Source organism: Pinus tabuliformis, chromosome 5_2, assembly GCF_031772625.1.
Source record: "Pinus tabuliformis cultivar Carrire ecotype Pingquan chromosome 5_2, CPIR1, whole genome shotgun sequence".
Taxonomy (NCBI): domain Eukaryota; kingdom Viridiplantae; phylum Streptophyta; class Pinopsida; order Pinales; family Pinaceae; genus Pinus; species Pinus tabuliformis.
In genome coordinates this window covers 88,777,831-88,792,957 of record NC_142306.1, presented here as the reverse complement: position 1 = coordinate 88,792,957, position 15,127 = coordinate 88,777,831, and positions in this window count along the sequence as shown.

The window sequence follows — 15,127 nt, the reverse complement described above, 5'->3', positions numbered from 1 at the left end:
CTCCAGAAGAAACTAAGACCTTCAAACATCTTAAAGAGGCAATGTGCCAAGCACCCATCTTAGCTACGCCAAACTTCACAAAAATCTTTATTGTACAATGTGATGCCTCAGGAAATGGAATTGGTGCTTTTATAAAGCAAGAAGGAAACCCCATTTCTTTAGAAAGTCATCCAATCAAATGAAATTATTTATAAAAACCTATTTATGAGAAGGAAATGTTCGCAATACTACATGCACTAAAGAAATGGTGACCTTAGCTAATGGAAGGACACTTCAAGGTAAAAAAAATATCATGATTGTCTTAAATACTTTTTGGAATAAATATTATCTTTAGAAGAGCAACCAAAATGGGTCACAATGATGTTGGGTTATGAATTTGAAATCATCCACAAAAAAGGGAAGAGAAATTTTGTTTCATATTCCCTCTCAAGAAATGATGACGATGTGGAAGCATTTCTTTGTGCCAATTTTGTTATCCAACCCGATTGGATAACCAAAGCAAGGGATGAATGGAGGAATGATGAAGAGTTGTGGACACTCATTCAAAAGTTGCAACAAGACCCTAATACATATGATACATTTAGCTGGAAAAATGATTCATTATGGTACAAAGATTGCTTTTATATTTGTGAAAGTTCCCAACTCAAACAAAAGATTCTTTTGGAATTGCACAACTTGTTGTAAACACTGGGGGGGTGAATCAATATTCCTTTCAATTAGTATTATTATTAAACTTTCAGAGAATTAGTTAATCTTAAATTATTATCAGTCTCTAAGTTTTCACGAACTCTCTAAAAATCATGCCAAAGATTAAAAGTCTTATAAAGATCAAGCTATCAGAGGGAATCCTCAGACAGTTGCAATGGTGATCAACGCGGATCAATGAGGGTTGTCGATCTAGCGACAGACCGGTGGACCATGGTAACGCGTGCTAACCCCAACCAGCAAATGCAGGGATAATTCTAAGAAACAGAGGTAGTTTCCGATATGTGATTAGCAACAAGTCACTAATCACATATTGTAGGGAAAACCTCTCGGTGAAGAGAAGCCCCAAGCACCTAGACCTAAAATAATTATAAAATGTGGAAAATATTGTTTCAATTTTGTTGGAGGGGCTTCGAGTGGTAAATGGTTTCGACCGAGTTCCACTTGGTGCCACATAGCGATCGTCACGCGTTCTGGGGAAGAGAGAGAGAACCACCCACATCGGATGGGTAAACTTCATGTTACTTAGCCACCTAATATGAACAATGATTGTTGGATCTTGGGCCCCTAGATCAAAGACAAAGACACATTCCAATGGATGACCAGATTTGACAACGTTAGGAAGCGAGGTCACATAGGATTTGAAGTCTAATATGGATGATTCGTTGGAAGAAGGTCATGTTTCACGGGCATTCTTGGGGTTAACAGAAGAAATAGTCATTTCAAATATGTCCAAAAGAGTTGACACTCATCCATTATGGAACAGGTGGCCACCTCCCTGTGAGGCATTATAAAGTGACTGATTATGCAGGACAGATGAATTCAAACGGACAGAGGCAGGGGAACTAGAAAGCCAGGAATTGGAAATGAATAGTTAAGAAGCAGATTGGCTTTAAAGCCACAAACTAACAGAGGGAGAAGTTAAGAGAGTAGTAGGTAGTAAGCCGAAAGTAGAGAGAAGAAGCTGAGCTGACCTACAGAATCAAAGGCAGCATCGAGCTAGAGTTAAGACAGAGACAGAGAGAGTTATAGTGTCTGTGTACTCTAGAGAATGCTTGAGAGGTTCAAGCGCACCCCTCTATAATCCTTGTCATGTATGAGTCTCAGATTGGGCTCATACTACTATGACCAATAGAGGTCAAGAGTTAGAGAGGAGAGTCTGTGTACTCTAGAGAATTGGGGAATCCAAGTACAATATTACTAATTTGTATCTGTTGAGCAAGACTCAAATTGAGCTCACTATTGTAAAAATCTTCTTTGAAAAAATAATAGATAGGCCACCACTAAAGGCTGGACCAGGAGACATAGCTTAGGAGTATTGGGTGAACTCCTTATTAAACTTGTTGTGTTTATATGTTTTCCTGTTATGTTTTCATTAACTGCTTCATTTCCTATGTATTTCGCAATCTTGTCGATCCATTGCATAAAATAGGCACGTCCATGCACATGAGTCTGTAATACCTTATTAATTGTCTTGGATCAATATTAGATCAAGTGGTATCAGAGCTCTAGGTTGCTAAGGTTAGACAAGCTTGTGCTGGATTCTTTTTTGTTGAATGCTAACTAGGACAAAGCTTAAATTAGGAGAAGCGGAGTTGGTTGAAGCTAACCTAGAAATTGGAAGAGTCTATCCTAGGAGGAAAATGGCAGAAGAAAGTCCCTTCAAATCAGAATCCCAGTTCACGGACAGTTTCATGACCATGAGAGCCATGGTAGAAGAAATGTATAGAGAATTTAAGAGAGGTAGAGGTGAAGAGTCATAAACCTCCAAACAAGATAAAGGAGTAGAAGAACCTCTTCCAGTTTCCCACCCAGAAGGCAAAGGAAAATAATAGAATCCCTCTCCACCATCTCCCCCATCATCACCTTCATCATCATCTTCTTCACATAAATAAATCCCTGAAAAGAAAAAGAAGAAACCTTCTTTGATTAAATTAGATGTGAAGTTTGATTTGCCATTTTATGACAGAGAATTGAATGCAGAAAAGCCAGATAATTGGATTAGACACATTGATGTATATTGCAGAGTGCAGAACATCAATTTAGAAAGGAGAAAGATTCAGTTGGCTAGTCTACGCCTTGCAGGCACCGCCATAGTATGGTGGGAAGGCAGGACACAAGCTGATTTGAAGAAGCATGGTAAAATTCTTTCTACCTCAAATGAATCTTTTTATGCCATTAAAAAAGAATTCTATCCACTAGCTTATATGCAGCAAGCTATGATGAGTTGGTAAACTCTTCGCCAATTAAAAGGGCAAAGTGTACAAAGCTACACCCACGAACTTAGAAAAATACCTTTGATTCTAGGCATTTCTTTAGACTCACCTGAAACTCTATTGAAGTATATAGGTGGTCTACACAACTATTTAAAGCACACCATTCTCATGTTTAGTCCTACTAGCATAGATGAGGTATCTGTTCAAGCTACACATCTAGAGGCTAGAGGCAAGAATGTGAATCCAGAAGTTGGGGGATCATCAAAATCCACTGAAAGCAAGAAAAAGGAAAAGAGAAAGAAAAAATGGAAAGAGAGGAAGATAAATGCTATCCAAAAGACCAAACATTCATGCACTCACTACAAGAAGGATGGGCATGATGATGAACACTGTTGGATTCTGCATCCGGAGCTGAGGTCCAAGTACGAGCGAAAAAAGAAGAAGACTGCTATAGCTATTCAAAAGGATTTTGGATCAAACTCAGGGGATGAAACAACAACCACAGCCACAGGTATAAAAGGTAAAAATTCTAAAGCATCTACTAGTAATTCTACACAATCTACTAATAATGAAGAAAATGAGAGGAAAAGGCATGAGCTTTTTCATATTAGAGTTATTTCCAAGCATCAAAAGATTGATACATTGTTTGATAGTGGCTCACAAGTAAACTTAATTTCTGAAGCAATTGTAAAGAAGCCGAGATTACTAACCACACCTCACAAGGAGCTGCTCGAGAAAGGGTTCATAAGATCTAGCACATCACCATGTGGGTCTCCAATTACCTTGGTGAGAAAGAAAGATGGCTTGGAGAATGTGCATTGATTACCGTGCACTGAATAAGATAACGATCAAAACTCGCTATCCCCTTCCGTGCATCGATGATCTATTAGATCAGTTGAAAGAAGTTGTTTACTTTTCCAAGTTGGACTTGCATAGTGGCTACCATCAGGTCAAAGTTGCAGAGCAAGATGCATGGAAGACTGATTTCAAAACAAAGCAGGGATTGTATGAGTGGTTAGTTATGCCTTTTGCCTTAACTAATGCTCCCGCTACTTTCATGAGAGTAATGAATGATTTACTCAGACCTTTTATTGATGATTTTGTCATTGTATATCTAGATGACATTCTTGTATTTAGTAAAACATGAGAAGAACATTTGAAGCATGTAAAGAAGACTCTAGATGTTTTGAAAAGAGAAAATATTTATGTTAAGCTATCAAAATGTGAATTTGGAAAAACAACTTTGAATTGTTTGGGTCATATTGTAGGGGGTGGTGAATTGAAGATAGCTCCCTTACATGATTTAACAGGATTGAACAAGGTGTTTCAGTGGGGAGGCAAACAACAGAAAGCCTTCGACACCTTAAAAGAAAAGATTAGTATAGCACTAGTACTAGCACTGCCTGATCTTCAAAGACCCTTTGAGATTGAAATGAATGCCAATGATTATGCCATGGGAGAAGTGTTGATGCAGCACGGTAAAACCATATATTATCATTCTGAGACATTTAATTCTGGAGTAGTTAATTATCCTACATATGATAAATAATTGTATGCATTAGTACAAAGCGTGAAAAAGTGGAAACATTATTTAATGGGCAAAGAGACAATTATACATATTGATCATCAACCACTTCAATATTTACACTCACAAACTAAGTTGCAGCAATCAAGACACTATAGGTGGATGGGTTTTCTGCAACAGTTTCATCTTGTCATCAGATATAAAAAGGGCATACACAATAAAGTTGTAGATATGTTGTCCAGACCAATCATAAATGCATCTACTGTACTTAAACATAATTTAGTATTGCATGAAAGCTACATTGAACAATATGCTCAAGATATAAATTTCAAAGATGTATATGCAACTTTAAGTCATGGAAAACAAGTAGAACAATTGGATTATCATGTTAAGGATGAACTCTTGTGTCATTTTGGAAAGTTATGCATTCCTCAAACTGAAAGAATAAAGATAATTCGAGAAGCACACACTTCTCTAATATCAGATCACTTTGGTGTAAGTAAAACAGTTGCACAGCTGCAAAGATTTTGTTATTGGCCAAAAATTAATGAGACATTTTCTAGATATATAAGAGGGTGTACCATGTGTGCTAAAAGCAAGCCCAGCAATAGAAAAATAGGCTTGTTCACTCCACTACCAGTTCCTTCTCATCCTTGGGAAAGTATTTCCATGGAATTTGTTTGGGGATTACCTAAATCTAGAAAACGTCATGACTATTTATATGTTATTGTGGATAGGTTTGGAAAAATGTGCATTTTAATACCTTGTAACAAACAGATTACAGCTGAACAAACATCAAATTTGTTCTTTCAACATGTATGGGTTCATTTTTGGATTACCCACTTCCATTGTATCCGATCGAGATTCCCGATTTGTTGGGAAATTTTGTTCTAGTCTATGGGAATTGATGGAAACCACACTGAAGAAGAGCACAGCCTTTCATCCACAAACCGATGGCCAAACAAAGGTGGTCAACAGGACAGTGATCCAGTTGCTCAGAGGCTATTGCAGCAAGCACCCCAAGCTTTGGGATGAACATTTGTGTTATGTGCAACATGCTTACAACCAGGCTAAACGTTCTTCTACACAAAGATCTCCTTTTGAGACCTGTTTTGGTTTCATACCAAGGTATCCCTTGGATTTCGTCTTTGGTAAAGACATAGCAGTTGATGGACATAGTGATGTGGACAAGGCAACCATGTTCATTGAACAAATCCAAGAGATTCACCAGGCAGTACAGGAACAGTTGGAAAGGAGCAAAGCCAGGTACAAGGCAAGGCATGATAAGCATCGGATTGAGCATAGTTTCCAAGTTGGTGATCAAGTATGGTTGTATATCAGCAAAGAAAAAATGAAAGGTGGAGGTAAGAAGCTGAAGCCGATAAGGTATGGACCTTTCAAGATACTTGAGAAAATAAGTGAGAATGATTTTCGCCTTGATTTGCCAGCTTACATGCACATCTATTCAGTAGTTAATGCAGAAACCTTGAGACTGTTTGAACCTTCATTGATTGAAGATTCCGAAGAGTAGAGTCAATTGCCTTCTATTGATGATCTATTGCCTGAATATCTCAATGAATTGTTGGAAGACATGGTTTTGGACAAGAAGGTGAGAACTACACATAGAGGTGATGTTGAGTGCCTCAGGATTGGACTCAAAGGTTCAAAACCAAGCAATGCAAGATGGATAGAAATTGGGCAAGCGAGGAATCTATATCCTCACTTGATTGATGCTTAAAAATCAACTTTTCGTGGTCCAAAAGATTTTTCAGTGGGAACGTGTGATCCAAATGGATCCTAGAACACTCTCCAAGTTTTCATGAACTTTCTAAAAATCATGCCAAAGATTAAAAGTCTTATAAAGATCAAGCTATCAGAGGGAATCCATAGATGGTTGCAATGGCGATTAGCATGGATCAGCGAGGATCATCGATCTAGCGTGTAGAGCGGTGGACCATGGTAATGCATGCTGACCCCAACCAGCAAATGCAGAGATAATTCTAAGCAATGGAGGTAGTTTTCGATATGTGATTAGCGACAAATCGATAAGTTCATATCGCAGGGAAAACCTCTCAGTGAAGAGAATCCTTGAGCACCCGAACCCGAAATAATTATAAAATGCGGAAAATATTGTTTCGGTTCCGTCGGAGCAAGATTCCATAAAACCAATAGAATATTGGAGGGGCTTCGAGCAGTAAATGGTTTTGATTGAGTTTCGTTCGATGACACACAGTGATCCCCACGCATCCCAGGGAAGAGAGGAAGAACCGCTCACATCAGACGGGTAAACATCATGTTACTTAGCTGCTTGATATGAACGATGAGCATCGGATCTGGGGCCCCCAGATCAACGACGAAGACACATTCCGATGGATGACCAGATTTGACAAGGTTATGAGGCGAGGTCACATAGGATTTGAAGTCCGATATGGACGATGCGTTGGCAGAAGGTCATGTTTCATGGGCATTCTTGGAGTTAACAGAAAAAATGGTCATTTCAAATATGTCCAAAAGAACTAACACTCATCTATTATGAAATAGGTGGCCACCTCCCTGTGAGGCATTATATAGTGACTGATTACGCAGGACAGAGGAATTCAAATGGACAGAGGCAGGGGAAGCGGAAGGCCGGGAAGTAGAAATGAATAGTCAGGAAGCAGATTGGCTTTAAAGCCACAAACTAACAGAGGGAGAAGTTAAAGATTGGAGTAGGCAGTAAGCTGAAAGCAAAGAGAAGAAGCCGAGCTAACCTACAGAAGAAAAGGCAGCATAGAGCTAGAGTTAAGATAGAGACAGAGAGAGTCAGAGAGTCTATGTACTCCAGAGAAGGCTTGAGAGGTTCAAGCACACTCCTATGTAATGCCTGTGATGTATGAGTCTTAGATTGGGCTCATACTACTATGACCAATAGAGGTCAAGAGTTTAGTGAGGAGACTCTATGTACTCCAAAGACTTAGGGAATCCAAGTACAGTCTTACTGATTTGTATCTATTAAGTGAGACTCAAATTGAGCTCACTGTTGTAAAAAATTTGCTTTGAAAACATAATAGAGAGGCCACCACTGAAGGCTAGACTGAGAGACGTAGCCCAAGAGTATTGGGTGAACTCCTTATTAAAATTGTTGTGTTTATATGTTTTCCTATTATGTTTTCTTTAACTTCTTCATTGCCTATGTATTTCGCAATCTTATCGATTCGTTGCATAAAATAACATAGGCACATCCATGCACATGAGTCTATAATACCTTATTAATTGTCTTGGATCAATATCAGATCAACAATGATGGATGTAAGCAAAAGGAACACAAATGCACACAGTTTTTAAGGTGGAAACTCCCTCTGGGACAAAAAGCACTTCAACACCTTTCTAATAATTCTTTAATCTTCAACTCTAGTTTAAAAGAAAGCTCCAACTTCCTAGAATATAGAACTAAATTCTTCTCTAGCTCCCACTGGATGGATGTTCTAATGCCCAAGATTCTTCAGTAGTCAACTAAACGGATTACCAAACACCCAATGAGCTACAATTCACCCTACCACCTTGTAGAAGAATAAAAGAAGAATGGACTCCTGTACCAGGGAAAATGGTCCACCTTACAATGATATAGAATGATGTATAAGAAGAAGACACACTAGACCATAACCCTAACTATGAAACAACCACCTAATGATGATCCTAGACCTCCCAACATTGACTCTTCAAATCTTGGAAGATAGAAACTTGTACAAATTTTACAATGATTCTTTTACAATGGCTCTGTACAATGACTATATGCAGTGCTACCCACTTGAATACTTCATGTGGTGAAGTTCTTGTTGTTGTTTTGCACCTTGATTGTTGCTCTTGTCATACTACCCTTTATCACTCTTCAAAACATCAGATTATGCATTGAGACTCCTCTTGATGAATATATAATACCTGCAAAAAGTCTTCAAGCAAATACCCATCACATGATAATAACAAAACTTACCTCATCCTACAGAGCATATGTCAGTGATAAACAAAAACAACAAATTATAATATAAAGAACCTAATGCAATTAAGAGATGAACATGCATATGCAGAATATACTTACTAGGATCTTACCTCTGTTGTACCATTTTGCTACACCTTGCAGTTTTCTGCCCTAGAAAGTTTGGTCCTTTGCACCCCTTGACAACACTTGATCTAGTTTTTTTCTTGTCTTCTAGGGGCACGATATTGAATCTGATGTATCTTTGTGATTTCAGACCCAAAATATGTGATATTCGGTCCTGTAGTAGACATATGAGGCTCCTTTTCAATGCCATGGGTCTGACCTGATTTGGATTCTTCAAGACAAATTTATGCCTAATCTCTCACAATGACCTAATTCTGGACTAGTTCAGTAGAGCGAACTTGTATGGCATTACACGTGTCACTGTTTCCTGCTTTGGCTCTAAAATTTCTACATAGAAAATTATAGTCTGTTCACTATCCGCAAATTTTTATAGAATTCCAATCTGCTTCTTAGAGAGAGAGTTATGATGATTTTCCTAAGGTCACCTCTTTGAAATGAAATTCGGGAACCTACAAAAACCCTCACTTTCACAGATCATATATCCGCAAATGTAGTGAACCAAGATCTGAAATTCGGTCACGAAGTTCATCAGGAGTTCGGAACAAATGGGTTTTAATTTCCACAACTAAGACTTTGCATAAATAAATTTATAGCGAGCATTCCACGATCACTAGTTTTAGAGGATATATCAGATTCCTTTTTATAGAGTTGAGAGGGGCTTCTATAGAGAATTTTGGAGGGATTTTAGGAGCTTAAAAAATTATTAATTATTGAATATTCAATGACCAAAATCAATGATAAATGCCATGCCACAACCCCATGGGTTTTAGCCCACTAATTGGGGTTACTAACTTCAATCTTGAATAACTTGCAAACTGCGAGGAATTACGAGGAGAGATATATACCAATAGAAAAATAATTTTAAGTAGAGTATTCCTACAATGGTTATTAGACACGAAACAATGAATGATGATGCCCAATGTACCATCGAAGTTCAGGTTCATCCTTGGCGATGCTTTGGTTGACATCAATGACAACCTCAGATCAACTTTTGATCAATAATCTCCCCCTTTGGCATTGATGGAAACACAAATACTCCCCCTTTATTTTCTGAATAAGGAAAATCTAATGAGAACTTGGGATAATCTGAAACTTCTGGAAAAGATCTTAAAATGCTTCACAAGGTTAAGGCTTAGTGAAGATATTAGTGATTTGTTGTTTTGTACCAACATATTCAGGTTTGATATTATTTTCAGTGACTTGTTCTTTAGCAAAATGATATTTGATTGGAATGTGTTTTGTTTTTTAATGCATGACAAGATTCTTTGATATGTTGATGACACTGGTGTTATCACAGAAGATGGGAATAGGCTCACTAAATTGTACTTGAAGATCTTGCAAATTTGTTTCATCCAAACAACTTGAGTACAACAAGATTCCACTACAATGTATACTTCTTCCACTGTAGATAATGAGATTGAGGTTTTCATTTTTCTCAACCATGATACGAGACAACCACCTAAATAAAATGTTGCTCCACTAGTACTCTTACAATCATCAACGCTTCTTGCCCAATTTGCATCTGCAAAAGATTGAATAATGATATTGTTTCCCTTGCGATACCACAAGCTATATTCTATTGTGCCCTTTAGATATTGAAGAATTCTTTTAACAACAATAAGATGTTATTCTTTTGGTGCTTCTTGGAATCTTGCTACTTTTCCAACTACTTGCATAACATGTGGTTGGGAGGTTGTTACATATAGAAGACTATCAATCATATATTTTTACAACCTCTGATCCACATCCTTAGATGAGTCGTTTATGCTCAATTTGCAACCTGTTACCATCAGAGTAAGGACAAGTTTGCAATCGTCCATTTTGAATTTCTTGAGCATTTCCTTGACGTCCTTCGCTTGACATATAAATATTCCTTTCTCTTGCTGAGATATTTGAAGACCTAAGAAGTATGTCAACTCACCAAGTAAAGACATATTGAAATCACTTTGCATCGTTGTACCAAAGTTCTTACTTAGTTGATCATCATTCCTACTAAATATTATATCATCCACATATACCTCAATGATTGTTAAATTATATTTATCTATTTGTACGTAAATATTACTATCAGCAATACCTTTCTTGAACCCTTGTTGACATAGATATCCATTAAGATGAGTATATCATTCTCTGGGAGCCTGCTTGAGACCATACAAAGCCTTCTTTAACTTGCAAACATAGTCTTATTTTTCTGATAATAGAAAACCTTTAGGTTGTTCGATGTAAACTTCTTCTTCTAATTCGCCATTCAAAAATGCTGACTTAACATCCATTTGGTAGACTTTTTTTTCTTTAACATGCATAGGTGAGAAACATTTGGATGGCTTCCATTCTGGAAAATGGTGCAAATTTTTCATCGAAATCAATTCCTTCCACTTGTGCATAGATTTTGCAAACCAATCTGGCTTTATTTCTGGTAACCTGACCATCTTCATTCAATTTGCTCCTAAACACCCATTTAGTCCCAATGAAATTTTTATCTTTTGGTTGTGGAACTAATTCCTAAATGTTATTCTTCTCAATTTGATCTGATTCTTCATTCATAGCTGCTACCCAATGTTCATTCTGGTTGGCTTCCTCAAAACTAATAGGCTCAAAGGTTGCTAGAAAAGTAATGTGAGCTTGTTGTGATGAATGAAGTGGTCGGAATTTTCTTGTTCCAATTCCTTCATTTATGTCACCAATGATTTGATTTTGATGGATGGTTATTTTGAATCAATTATTTGGTTCTCTTTGGAGGAGCTTCTTGTTGTTGTTCCTGTATATCTTGTTGATCATTATTTACTTCTTCCTAGTTGATAGTTGCTTCTTGTTCTAGTATTTTCTCTGTATATTTTTCATCATTTTTCTCAAGTTTCAAAGATTCTAAATACTCATCATTATTCGTTAGAACACCATTGTCGTCAAATGTAACATTTATGCTCTCCACTATCTATTTTTGTCTTATATTATAACATTTATAGGCCTTTCTTTTGCACAATTGACAACAAAGATACCTTCGTTAACACATGATTCAAACTTACCCAACTTCTGATCTTCTCTTTTGATATAAAATTTGCTTTTGAAGATTCTGAAATATTTTACATTAGCTGGTTTTCCTTTCCATAATTCATATGGGGCATTGTTGTAATTATTTCTTAGGAGACTTCAATTGATAATGAAGACTGTCGTATCAATTGCTTGAACCCAGCATTTTTCATCCAATTTTGAGTTCTTTTGCATTGTTCTACCCATTTTTTGTACAATTCTGTTCTTTCTTCCAGCAACTCCATTTCACTAAGTTTTTCATGATGTTGAAAATTGTCTTTTTATTCCATTTTCGTCACAGTATTGCTGAAATAATTTGGAAGTGAATTCTCCGCCATTACCTTATCTTAGACACTTTATTTTCAAATTAGTTTAATTTTCAACAAACTCCTTGTAGATCTTAAAGCACTCAAATGCCTCAGATTGTTTCTTTAGGAAACTAACAGTTGTCGTCCTGGTATATTCATCTATCATTAACTTGAAATATAACTCTCCATCTAAGCCTTTTGTTCTCATAGGACCACATAGATCAGTATGAATCAATTCTAATGGATGTAATGCAAAGTGTTCTTTTGTTTTAAATTTGAATTTTGTCTTCTTGTCGTTCCAACAGGCCTCACATAGTGTGTTGGAAAGTTTTGAGATTTTCGGCATTTCTTGTACTGCTTCCCTTTTTCTTATCCTAACAAGATTGTCAAAGTTTATGTGACCCATTCGTTTGTGCCATAACCAGCTTTCATCTTCTTTAGCTAGTATACATGCTTTAGTTGCTTCATCCAGAACATATATGTTGTCTGGAGCTCAAATTGTTGTAGCTGCAATTTTACCATACCTGCCTTTCCTAATTTCACATTTTGTGGAGTTGAATAGCATTGTGTGTCCTTGATCACACATTTTTCCAACACTCAACAGAATTTGATTCATGTTTTCAACCAATAGAACATTCTTGGATAGAGCATATTTTCTTCCGAGACTAACAATACCTGTTCCTATAACATTTGAAGATCCATCATTTCCAAAGGACATGGTCCCATTCTTCTTCTCTTTCAGAGATACAAATTCCTTTCTATCTCAAGTCATATGCATTGAGTAACCACTATCAACATATCACACATCTTTGTTGTTTTGAGCCTTGAGAGCAAGAGAACAATTATCAGTATTCTTCTACTTCCATGTTTGTTCATTCTGTGGCTTCGAAGATTCTTCTGGATGATTTTCAATTCTGCAGTCTCTGGCTATGTGTCCAAAGTTTCAACATTTGCAACATTCAATATTATTTCATAAATGTTCAAATCTATGGATGTTTCGTTGAGCCCTGATAGGTTCATATTTGACAGATCTCCTGGAATTGTATTGGTTCCTAAGGTACATACGACATTCTACATCTTTATGACCAAATTTTCCACATGAATAATAATAGCCATGAAAAATATGTTGGTACCTACATGGAAATCTTCATCGGGGAATTGCCTTGCAAGGCTGTTCTTGCAAATATTGTCCAATCAAGTCTACATGCCTGTTAGATCTCATAGGTTCACTGTATTTTGTTTTATAAGGCCCTACTTCTTCTTCTTTGTAACCGAGACCAGTTCTGTTGTTGTAAGATCATTGATTGTTGATGAGTTCTTCCAACACGCTTGAGTTGTTGGCATAGTTCTGAACACTTTTTCCCTTCTTCACTTCCTTACATAGTGAGACTACTTCGGCTTCTAATGCTTCCCTTTCTCAGTTTCTTTCTTCCAACTTCTTTTGAAGTGACTCTTCAATACATTTGTGTTGTTCAACTTCAATTTTGAGACCTTGAAATTGTTTTTCAATAATATTGGAATGGATCTTCTCAGCCTTGAGCTCTTTTATAAGCTTGATTGCCTCCTTAGAAAATTCTTCTATGGTCAACCATTATTCTTCGTTGTTTGATACCTCTTGTTTGTTGTTCTTGGCCATAAATAGTGCTCTCTCATTGGCTTCTTCTTCACTGCCACTATCTTCATCTGATGATGAGCTATATTCATTAGAGAGAATGTTCCTTTTGAATCCTTTATTCTTGCCTTGCTTGTTGAATTCCTTAAAGCCTTTCTTTCCTTTTGAGTTTCCATCGCTTATGTTCAGACATTTTGCTACGAAATGACCAACCTCACCATAACCGAAACATATCAATGGAAGTTTACCTTTGAATTTTCCCTTACCGATACCAATTTTTAGTTTTCTCGTAAAGTAAGCATATTCTCCATCTAAAAAACCTTCTTCATCGTCTTCCTTTTCTTCCCACTTGAAGGTGCAGGTCTTTTCTCTTGAAGGTTGTTTGTCCTTATTAGTTTTCTAAGATGCAACGAATGTAGTTTCTAGATGTGAATTACCCTCTTCTTCATCAAGTCTCATTTCATATGCTATGATAACTCCATGTAATTCCTCTTTGCTGAGTTTGGCCAGATTTGCACTATATTCTAAGACTGATACCTTTGGGTTGAATCTTCTGGTAACATTCTAAGAATCTTTCGTATAATAGTCTTCTCATCAACAGGCTCTCCCAATCCTTCCAGAGTGTTGGTTATTTCATAAACGTGTTGGAAGTATGTACTAATGTTGTCATCATCTTCCATTCTGAGTGGCTCAAATATTTCTTTTTAGATTTGAAGCTTTACTTCTTTGACATTTGAGTCACCTGCACATAAATTCTCAAGCTTATCCCATACATTTTTGTCGGTTTTACAATCCAACACCTTATGATAAGAAGATTCAATGAGTCTACAGATAATAATATTCATTTCTTTGGCATCATTTACCAAATTCTTATTACCTTGTTCATCTGCGGTTGGTGTAAATCCATTTTGAATAGTGGTCCATACTCCATAACCTCGCGCCAAGAGATAGACGTCCACTCTTCCTTTCTAGAGTGCATAATTATTTTCATTGAACAGAGGTCCACCATTCTTGGTATGCTCCATCATCTCCTTCCAGTTGTTAAACTGATATTGAAGGAACCAAGCTTCGATACCAATTGTTGGAAATACTGAGAGGGGGGTGGGGGGTGAATCAGTATTCCTTTCAATTAGCATTATTATTAATACTTTAGAGCATTAGTTAATCTTCAATTATCACTAGCATTTGTAAAATTTATACTTGTAAACAAAAGGAACACAAATGCACACAGTTTTTAAGGTGGAAACCCCCTCTGGGACAAAAACCACCTGAATGCTTTTCTAATAATTCTCTAATCTTCAACTCCAATTGAAAAGAAAGCTCCAACTTCCTATAATCTAGAACAGAATTCTGCTCCAACTCCCACTGGATGGATGCTCCAATGCCCAAGATTCTTCAGTAGCCAACTGAATGGATGCCCCAACACCTAATGAGCTACAATTCACCGTAGCACCACCCCACCACCCTGTAGAAGAATAAAAGAAGAATTGACTCCCATACTAGGGAAAATGGTCCACTTTACAATCATATAGAATGATGTAGAAGAAGAAGACACACTAAACCATAACCCCAACTATGACACAACCACCTAATGATGATCCTAGACCTCCCGACACTGCATCTTCAACTCTTGGA